The following is a 10,698-nucleotide window of genomic DNA, read 5'->3' on the forward strand; positions in this document are numbered from 1 at the left end:
CCCCTTTCAAAACAAAAACAAAACCACAGCCTATTGGTCCCGATTGGTGCCACCAACCGGGACCAAAGGCCCTCCTGCGTGGGCTCGGCGCACCGGCCACGTGGAGGCCCATCTGTCCCTGTTCTGGACTGAACCGGGACTAAAGGGCCAGGGCATTAGTAACGACCCTTTAGTCCCGGTTCAGGAACCGGGACAAAAGGACCTTACCAACCGGGACTAATGGTGGTTTATCTACTAGTAAGAGCCCTCCTTTCGTTCATAGGATAGGAATTTTATAGGAATACGAAAATCATACGAAGTGAGATGACATGCATCTCAATTCCTATAGAGAAAGAGATGCCATTTCATGCATAGGATAGGAATTTTTCCATTTAGTCTAGGCTAATGTGCTAGTAATTTGCTCTAAAAACTACAGTAGTAACTAGTAGTACTGGTACATGCTCGTGCTCAGACACAAACACACACACACACTAACTACTAGTACTACTACTTCTCACATGCTGGCCAGACGCCGTCATTCTCCTTCCCGGCTTTGTCGGTGACACCCCACCGTGCTTGGATCTCCGCCGACCTCTTCGCAGCAGCGCGTGCGTCCTTTTATTTCTTGCGGCAGCGGGCCTCTCTTTTCTTGAGTGCTTTCTGAATTTTCTGCTCCCTCTGTGTGGCTTTGGCCGCCTCTTGCTCTACTGCCCATTCGGCCTTGGCATCTTCAAATTCCTCACACATAGTTGTGAGGTCGCGAGCGGCGATGAACTCGGCACGGCGGGATGCCATCGCTTCCCTACCATTTTGTGTGCGGTCACGGGCGGCGAGGAACTCGGCGCGGAGGGATGCCATTGCTGCCTTACCGGTTAGTGTGCGCGCGGTGGCATGAACGAAGCTTGGTGAGAGCTCTGGGGTGGAGTGTTCGGACAACCTTATGTGCATTGGTTTGGCAAGAGCTCAAGGACAGAAGACGAAGCATATTTGGATTCCCCTTCAATCCTGGTCATTTATTACCGACTAAAATGCATTGGCGGTCATCGAACTTGTCTTTTTTTGACGGGGAAACATTTGGAGCTTTATTCAACAATGGAAGCCCCTGCAGAGTCTGTGAGGAGGCTAGTTAAAATAATGCCAGGGGCAGTGTCAAACCAACATTTTATTACATCCAGTGTGCTTGCATGTCTAGCACATAGGTGAGCAGGGTAGTTGGTTGTCCTAGAAATATATTGAATACAAAAAGACTTAAAACTAGTAGAGAGCTCCAAAATTTCAGCTAAGATAGGCGCCACGACGATCCTTTCATCATGACGCGAGTTCCAGAGATTGACGACCTCCAAGCAGTCGGATTCCATCACGACTTTCTCGTAGCCCCTGAGCTTGGCAAATATGACACCGTTCCGGATTGCTAGGGTTTCAGAGATAAGGGGGTCGGTAATCCCCTGATAAGGTTTACACCATGCAGCTCTAAAAGTGGATTGGGATCGAGCAACTCCTCCCACCCCTCCTCTTCGAGCTTCCACTGCAACACTGCCATCAGTGTTAATCTTGATCTCCCCCTCCTCGGGTGGCCGCCATCCATGGCCCGGAAGCAACCGAGCTTGCGCTGTTGGTAGATCAAGCAAAGCAAGAGTATCTCTGGTCTTTTCATAGACTGAACTGGGTCAGTAGAACCTTTATCATGAGTTAGATTATTGCGTGATGTCCAGATAGCCCACATGATCGTCACCAGCTTGGCACGATCGGACTCAGAGAACTTGGGATCACAAGTGATATCCTTTGACCATGTAAGAGGGTGTAGATCGGGTCGTTTTACCCCAAGCCAGGCCGGGGCTTGAGTCCAAAATCCTCTCGCATGGGAGCAGTTCAACAAAGCATGGATCATGTCCTCATCTTCATGCTGGCATATTTTGCACTTGCTCACTGTTGCAATATGTCGATACTTTAGTGTTGATTCTACTAGCAAGATACCTCGTAAAACCCTCCACCAAAACACTCTCACTTTTGGCAGAACCTTCAATTTCCGTAATGTGGTCCATAGCTGTTTTTCTGTTGTTGATGCTTCGACTACCGTCCCTTTCTCTAGAGCCAATTGCTCGTTCTGAGTCATGAGAGCACGATAAGCTAAGTTAACAGTATATGAACCTAACTTTTCGAAATCCCATGCCAAAATATCATCACCACCACCAGTCCTTATTGGGATATTCAGAATGGCGTCTGCATCGGGTGGAATGAAGTTGTCTCTGATCACCTGGTCTTTCCAGAGCCAGGTTTCAGAATCGATAAGATCAGACACACGATGTAACTACGCATTACCAATATGAGCAACCAGACTCATCGTTCTGGTATCGGGGATCCATTTGTCCTCCCAGATAGAGAACGGTCGTGCCACTTCCAATGTGCTTAATCAAGCCCGACTTCAGAGCTTGTCTGCCCGCGATTATCGCTCGCCACACTGCCGATGGGTACTTAGGTGCAGTGGCTTGCATGAAATCGAAGGAATGAAAGTATCTACCTTTTAAGACCCGCGAGCACAGAGAGTTGAGATTCGTCATCAAGCGCCACCCGTGCTTGCCAAGTAGTGCTAGGTTAAAGAGCTGCAGGTCCTTGAATCCCATCCCTCCTTTAACTTCTGGCGCAACTAGTGAGTCCCAAGATAACCAATGTAAATACCGGCGATCTAGGCTGCTACTCCACCAATATTTGGCTATGAGCGAGGCCAGCTTCTTACACACTTTTTTCGTTAGCTAGAAGCAAGACATACTGTACGTGGGAATTGACTGAGCTACTGCTTTGATTCTGACTTCCCGTCCAGCGCATGAAATAAGTCTCTCAACTCCACGCTGGAGTTTTGACCGGATCCTCTCCCCGATGTGGTCGAAGGTACCTCCAGTAATTCGACCAACAGCCTTAGGAAGGCCGATATAGCGTTCACCAAAAGCTTCCACTGAAATCTGCAGCGTTTGCTTTAGTAAAAGCCTTGTACGAACAGGAGTGTTTGGACTAAAAAATATAGCACTTTTTTCTTTGTTCACTGCTTGACCCGAACACTCGCTATATATACGGAGAATATCATTCAGACAATGAGCACTCTGCACCTTGGCTTGCAGAAAGATTAGACTATCGTCCGCAAATAGCAAGTGGTTGATCCAAGGACATCTATAGCTGACCCGAATGCCTCTGTCAGTATGAGTTCCTCCATAGAAGTTCAGCAATGAAGTGAGACCCTCGGCGCACAGCAAAAACAAGTAAGGTGAGACGGGTCACCCTGACGGACCCCCCTGGAGGGAGAGAAGAAAGGTTGAAGCTCGCCATGAACTCGAACAGCAAACCGCACTGAAGTAACACACTTCATGATGAGACGAACAAAAGCCAATCCAAACCCCAACTTGAGCATAATCGCTTCGAGATAGTGCCACTCGACGCGATCATAAGCTTTCATCATATCTAACTTGATAGCACAAGCAGCATTTCCTCCCTTCTTCCTTCTTTTCATGGCATGCACGCTTTCATATGCGACTAAAACATTGTCTGTAATCAAGCGGCCCGGGACAAAAGTGCTCTGCTCCGCTCAAATAATATCATCCAAAAACTCTCTCAGCCTATTAGTAATAGCTTTGGCAGCGACTTTATACAAGATTGAGCATAGAGAGATCGGGCTATATTGGGAAATCTTTTGTGGAAAACGTACCTTGGGTATTAGGGTGATGGAGGTGTCATTCATAGCCGCTCGTAGTTCGCCACCATTCAAGAAGTCAAGCACCGCTGGAATTATGTCATCCTTAAGAAGATTCCAGTGTCGCTGAAAAAACCCCGCTGTGAAACCATCAACTCCCGAGGCTTTTGATGGAGCCATTTGAAACAGAGCTTTTTAACCTCTTCCGCCGTGTATGGCTTTTGCAACTCATGATTCATCGTGGCCGTAACTCTGCTAGGAACAAACCTGAGCAGATCTTCCATCTGCCGAAAACCTTGAGATGTGTATAAATTTTCGAAGAAACTTTGAACCTCTTCACGATCATCCTCGGGGGTGGAGCACATAGAGCCATCCGAGCGTTCCAGTTTCTCGATCCGGTTCATGCGCTTGCACTGACACATCTGGGCATGGAAATATCCCGTGTTCCTGTCTCCTTCGCGAAGCCATGGTACTCTGGACCTCTATCGAGACCAGATCTCTTCTTGGTGCAATGCAGTCCTCCGTTTTTTAACGATTGCTTTCTCCTCCTGAGTTGGCCCGCTGCCCACAGAACGACTCCGCAACTGAGTTAGCTTTGCACGTAACTTACGTATTTTGCGGGCAAGACAACCAAACTCCCTTTTACCCCAAGCTGATAGCTGAGATTGTAGATAGTTCAGGGCCTCCACTACGCCTCCCAGGCCGTGACGACCCGACCCCTTCTGCCAGGAGTCTAGGATGAGCTGGTCATAATCCGCATCTGTCTGCCACATGTCCTCATATCGAAAGGGTTTAGGCCCTCGATGTACGCTGGAAGTAAGATTTTCCCTAAGATCTGCAAGATAAAAATAGTGATCTGACTCCGCAGCGACAATGTGCCTTACTTTGACGTTTGCAAATAGGTCTGTAAGTACTATGTTGCCAAAGGCTCTGTCCAGCCGGGCTTTGACGTTAGAAAGTCCCGTCTGCCTATTATCCCAAGTATATTCCATGCCTGACCAGCCCAAGTCAACCATCGCACACTCATCCATTACCTCACGGAACGCTTTCATCTGCCACTCAGGTCTTGGTGAGAGAGAGAAGTGTTCTGAGCCGAATAAAGTTTCGTTGAAATCCCCGATGCACATCCAAGCTTCATGCTGGATAGCAAACAATGTTCTCATGAATCTCCAACCGTGGCATCTATCTTCCACGCGTGGAGCTCCATAGAATCTAGTAACATGCCACTTTTTGGACGTGTCATTCTTCCGCTGCACCGTAACATCTATATGGGCAGAACTGTAATTTTTTAGCTCAACATCGAGCTCAGCAGACCAGAACAAACCTAGTCCCCCACTGAGTCCAACGCTAATCACCGCAAAACATCCTGCAAAACCAAGGGAGTTCTGAAGATTCTCCACTCGCTTGGCTGAAATTTTGGTCTCCATAAGAAATAAGAGACCGGGTCCTTCCTGCTTCACAATGTTGCGAAGCTCCCGAACTGCCTCGGGGTTCCCAAGCCCCCGACAGTTCCAGCTGAGGCAACTCATGATTCCTGGCGGGCTGCTCTGCAGCCACCGCCGAACACTCTCTATTTTGGGAGTTAGTGGGAGTCGGTTGCTTCTTTTTGGCCTCTGGCTCCCTCTCTGACTCCTTTTCATCACCATCCGAACGCATCTCACCCTCTTTAAATACCACCACAGCATTTGTGGTGTCAATGATCTGTGGCACCTGCGTTTGATCATTCGGAGGCAAAGTAATCTGTCGATAAACTTGCTTTGTTCCTCTGATCAAGCTTCTTTTTAGGCGAGTTGACCTCTGGACTAGGATCAGCTCTAGCGTTTGTGGCACGCGTATCTTTAGTGCTGCTTTGGCTCGACTGTTGCTCCTTAGACGAGCTATCATTAGACCCACCTTTTTTCTTCTCCTCTGGCGCTCTCAGACTTGATTTAAAAGGTAGCTCACCATTTTCATCACGCGAGCCAGGGGTCGGACAATGAAGGTTAGAATGTCCCAACCGCCCGCATGAGAAACAAAAGTTTGGTACATGTTCATACTAAATACCGTACCAGTCTCTTCCACCTCTAGCTGCAGAATCAATTAAGATCCACCTACGAAGAGGTTTCCTTACATTGATGGTAACCCTAGCTCTTAGGTACCCACCAACAGGGTCAAATTGCATTGAGGATGCGTTCTTATCAATTTGTTTGGCAATTGCTTTTCCCCTCGCATCGTTCCGCAAATTGAAAAGCAGATTTGGGACCCTGACCCAAATCTGAAGCTTCTCAAACTGCAACTCAGATGGCCGCATACACTCTTTGAATTACGTGAGAACAACCGCATTCTTACTTATGTGGCACGGCGATCCCTCCCACACGCGATCGTGATCACGTTGGCACTCAAACTCAGCTATGAACATGTTCTCTCCCGCCGGGCGGAACACCAACCCTCTAGGGTTTCCCCATGTCGGGCGCAACGCGTTGGCAATTGTCTGGATGTGCAGTAAGTTCCGGCGCAAAACCTTGCCTGCGATCGCCCAAAACTGCCTTGACCCGCTATCATCATCGTCCAAAACCAATGGTGTTTCCTCCTCTTCGGTGAGATCTAACTTGCCCATGGCCTCCTCCATGCGAGCCCTCTCTGCTCGAGGCGAGAGAGCACCCTTGTCCCGTGAGAAGCTCGGTGTCGTGGCCATCCGAGCCCGATGTAGTGCTGCCCGCCGACGCTAGCGATCAGCGGCCGCCGTAGATTCCACGCGAAACCCTAATCGCCTCCCAAGGGGGCTCCTAGTTTTCCGGGGGAAAAAAACGTCATCGAACTTGTCTTGATAGCTCACTTTGATCATTTTATACGAGATATGGTGATTATATGGTCACTGGCTCAGCGTATAGCTCCGTATTTGTCTGGTTGCCCAGTCAAACAGTCCGCATGCGCCTCATCAACTTGTGTTCTTTATCTAACTACGTGAGCCTACCTGTCAATGGAGAAATAAATATTGTAAAAACCAAAATTATGCGTTTGTGGGGAATCAAACCACGGACTCGTCGCTGCAACACACCCTCGTCAGCCAAATGAAAATGAAATACTTCGCGTCAGACACTCACGCTCATGCTGTCAAAGCATGCTAATCCATGCACGTCGCCCTCTAAATCAAAGTCATGCTCATGGCATAACGCAAACGGCAAGCGCATCACCTGCACGCCCCGACGGTGCCTGACATTACTGTTTAGACGTTTGATGGAGGCCTACGCGAACACCGAGCATGTATTCACCTGGCTCAACACCAACGGTCATACTCGGACCGCCTTGCTCATGTATATCATCCATCACAACGACAATCTATAAAACAGCCTAGCTAGAGAGGGTACTATGGTAGTATGGTACGGAGTATGTACTATCATGCGATCTTAGTGCCACTGCACACCGAAACCCCTTCCATTGCTAGCGCACGTTTTCCGCCTGGAACGGTCACCGTCTCTCCAGAATGTCAATGCCGCATTCACCGGACTTAACTGCAGGTGCAATTGCTGTGTCACTGACATGCGGGCCAGATGCCCGTTGGGCCCACATGGCAGTAACCTAACGCATCTGCAGTTAAGTCACTAAAGCAGCGTCCGCATTCACACCCGACGAACCTACTCCGGCGCCAGTTGTCCATCCGTCTGCCGCGGCTCATTGCCATTCACCCACTATATTAACTTGAGCCCCAGCTCCCGGCCATATCCAAAGACCCACACTTATTCTCCTCCGGTCCCTTCCTTCTGTCGGCACCACTCCAACCATGGCCTCCTGGCGCTCTGAAGCTCTCTTGGACGTACTATCGTAGGAGCAGGCGAGGGACATCAGCGGCTCCGCTCCGGTCGCGCTCCAAAGCTCTCTTCGATGTACTGTCGCAGGAGCAAACGAAGGAGATCACCTAACGAGCGGGAAAGCACCGCCCTCGTCATTTTATCGATCGATCGCGCGAAAATGTTATGCTTCGCAAGTTCTAAAGGAAAAGACGGCACACTTACGACTCGTACGCGTCGCACCCCCGACTGTCTGGCTCGCACGACGCTCACCAGAGGGGACACGCGTTGTCTTGCAATTTCACTAACATGTGGGACTGTAATTGAATAAGCCGCCAATAGCTGAAATCTAATCGCTCGGCGGGTGTCTGTTGAGAAGAGAGAAATGGGGGAGGGAGAAGAGATCGCCCGCCCGCCGCGCACGGACTCCAAGAAATATATGGTGATAATGTGAGGTGGGCCATGCTGGAGTCTGGACTGCTTCCGGAGCCCTCTCTGACTGCCCTGGCCCCTCAAGACGCCAGCTGCCCATCGCATGCATAGCAAGTTGTCCCCGCTTATGTGGAGGAGAGAGAGGCATTGACAAAGTCAAGGAGTAACAGTGGAGACAATAGCTTTCATAAAAAATAAACAATGAATACTCGTTGATCGTCCTCTATATCGGAAAGGATACTTTCATTCGCCGACATGTGGGACGTCGACCATCCTGGTCCACCTACCATGCACAAAATTATCCTGGTCTACCCCGGTCGTATCGCAGACCCAACCTTTCCCACTGTAAGTTGTTCGGACGAAGGAACCATCATGACTTCGTTGAATTCCGCTTCTTCAAGAATACTTACTGTACCCGCAATACTGCTACCACACGCGAAGACTGGACGGCACTGTACCACGTCATATCACTGAAACCCACTTGGCCAAACTAGCCCGCCTAGGTCATCTATTTTGGAACGGAGGGAGTACGTCTCTGCACTGCTATGATTTTGTGTTGCACGTTCCATGTAAATGTTTAACGGAAGTTGGCAAGGAAAATCCTTGTTGTTTTTGTACAGGCAAGGAAAATCCTAGTGATTGCGTACAAAAGCTTGCGAAGATTTTAAGGACCAATTTAATAATAACGCGCTCATTTTCATTTTGAGAAATAACTCGCTAATTTATTAATTTATATATATATATATATATATATATATATAATGTGCCTCTCCGGTTTATTCTTTGATATTAATTGCTCCTTCTAACATAACATTATATATATAATGAGGCCACCTAATACGTGTATTTCAAGGAAGTGCAAATGGGCTGGGATTTCTTAGAAAATATAAATGGGCCTGATTGACGCAAAATTATTTGTTCACCCAGCCCAGCAAATGGACTGTACATTCTAGAAAACATGGGTTAAATATATGCCACATTTTTGCAGGCTGACATGTGGGCCAATAGGTCGAAGCCTACGCAGGACGTTGTCAACTTGGTCAACAAATGATTATGTCATCCACAACCATTGGATTTATATCCAACGGCCGACATGCACCTTCAATCTCTCGTCTTCTTCCTCCAGCATTGTCGGGACCGCCTGGTCCAGCCTCCGGCAGCTAGCGGCTCTGCTTAGCACGCATCGCTGCGAAGCGCTACCCCACCGCCGGCCAGGCTATCCCTCCACCCCTCGACACCTCCTGTTATTCTGCACAGACTACAGCCCCACACTGCAACAGAACCAGTTATACCCCTTCTCCTCCTCTCAATCTGCGACTCCACTACCGCGTCTTCCCATCTCTGAGTCGTTCCCATCCGGGGCCTCGCCGTCTTCCACCGCCTCGCTGCGCTCGGTGTGGCATGGTCAACAAATGAGAGTCATCGGAAGAGGACTGTACGTGGAGAGCCTGACGGCTGGGACCCACGAGGTCCATAGTCGCACGCAAGGAAAGTTCCTCCTTATTAAGCTGAAAAAATGTTTCCTCCACCCGACACCTGGGACCCACCGGCTATATCTTCGCATGGAAGGAAGTGCCTCCTTGTTTTGCGAAAGAAATTATTCATCTTGTTAACAGCTGGGACCCGTCAGATTTGGTGGCTGACTTGTGGGCCTACTAAGCGGACGTGTACATACGGCTTTGTCAACTTAACCAACAAATTATTCTAGCAGCTGGACCGTTGGATGTTAATCCAACAGCCGTGCTCCTTCTTAAACCTCTGTTCTTGCTCCTGTCTCCCGTGGGCGGCACCGCGGCTGTGCTGCCGCGCACCCGAACCAGTGAAGTTTCCCACTCCTCTCCATCTGCGACTCCACTGCCCCGTCTTCCCCATCTCCGGGTCATTCCAGTCTAGGTGCGCTCGGCACGGTGTGGTCAACGTGGTCAACAACCAAGAGTCATCGGAAGATGACTGTACGTGAGAGGCTGACAGTGGGGACGCACCACGCCCATGGACACCTGCATGCAACAGAACGCGGCGTGGTCAACATGGTAAAGGAATGACTTTCATCGGAAGTATACTGTACGTGGAGAGTCTGACAGTTGGGTCCACGGCCGCAGCAAGTAAGTGCCTCCTTATTACGTGGAAAATAATTATTCCTCCAACTGACAGCAGGGACCCACTGGATGGGCCACCGTATTTTGCATAAAAAACGTTTGCCCCCAGACTGCTAGGACCCACCTGACGGGCCACCATATTTCATGAAAACAACGTTCCCCCCACTATCAGCTCGGACCCACCGGAAGTGCCTCCTTATTAAGTAGAAAAAAATGAATACTCCCCTTGCTAGCTGGCACCCACCTTGGGGGGAAGCTGACTTGTGGGCCCACTAAGTTGACGGGGACGGAGGGCTTTGTCAACTTAGTCAGTATGAACAATTCTAGTTGCACTGACCGTACAATGTCCATCCAACGGCCATCATGCTTCTTCAACCTCTGGTCTTCTTGCTATAGCCGCCCAAAGAAGCGATGATTGTGCCGCCTGCTCCTGCCTCCTGTGGCCGGCTGTGATGCCACGGAGGCCTCACCGCCCTCTACTAGTCCTGCCGCTGGCCAGGCCATCCCTCCACTCACCCACACCCCCTGTTTTTCTGCGGCGACGACGGCCTCACACCACAGCCGAATGAGTGAACCCTCATACTCCTCTACGCGTTGGCATCCACTACCGCGTCTTCCCCGGCTCCGGGTCATCCCCTTCCTAGGCCTCGCCGTCGTCCACCGCCGTGGTGCTCTCGGCGCGGCGTGGTCAATGTGGTCAACGACCGAATTCCATCGGAAGAGTACTGTACCTGGGGAGGCTGAC

The sequence above is a fragment of the Triticum dicoccoides genome, chromosome 4B (genome assembly GCF_002162155.2).
Source record: "Triticum dicoccoides isolate Atlit2015 ecotype Zavitan chromosome 4B, WEW_v2.0, whole genome shotgun sequence".
In the NCBI taxonomy this organism is placed as follows: domain Eukaryota; kingdom Viridiplantae; phylum Streptophyta; class Magnoliopsida; order Poales; family Poaceae; genus Triticum; species Triticum dicoccoides.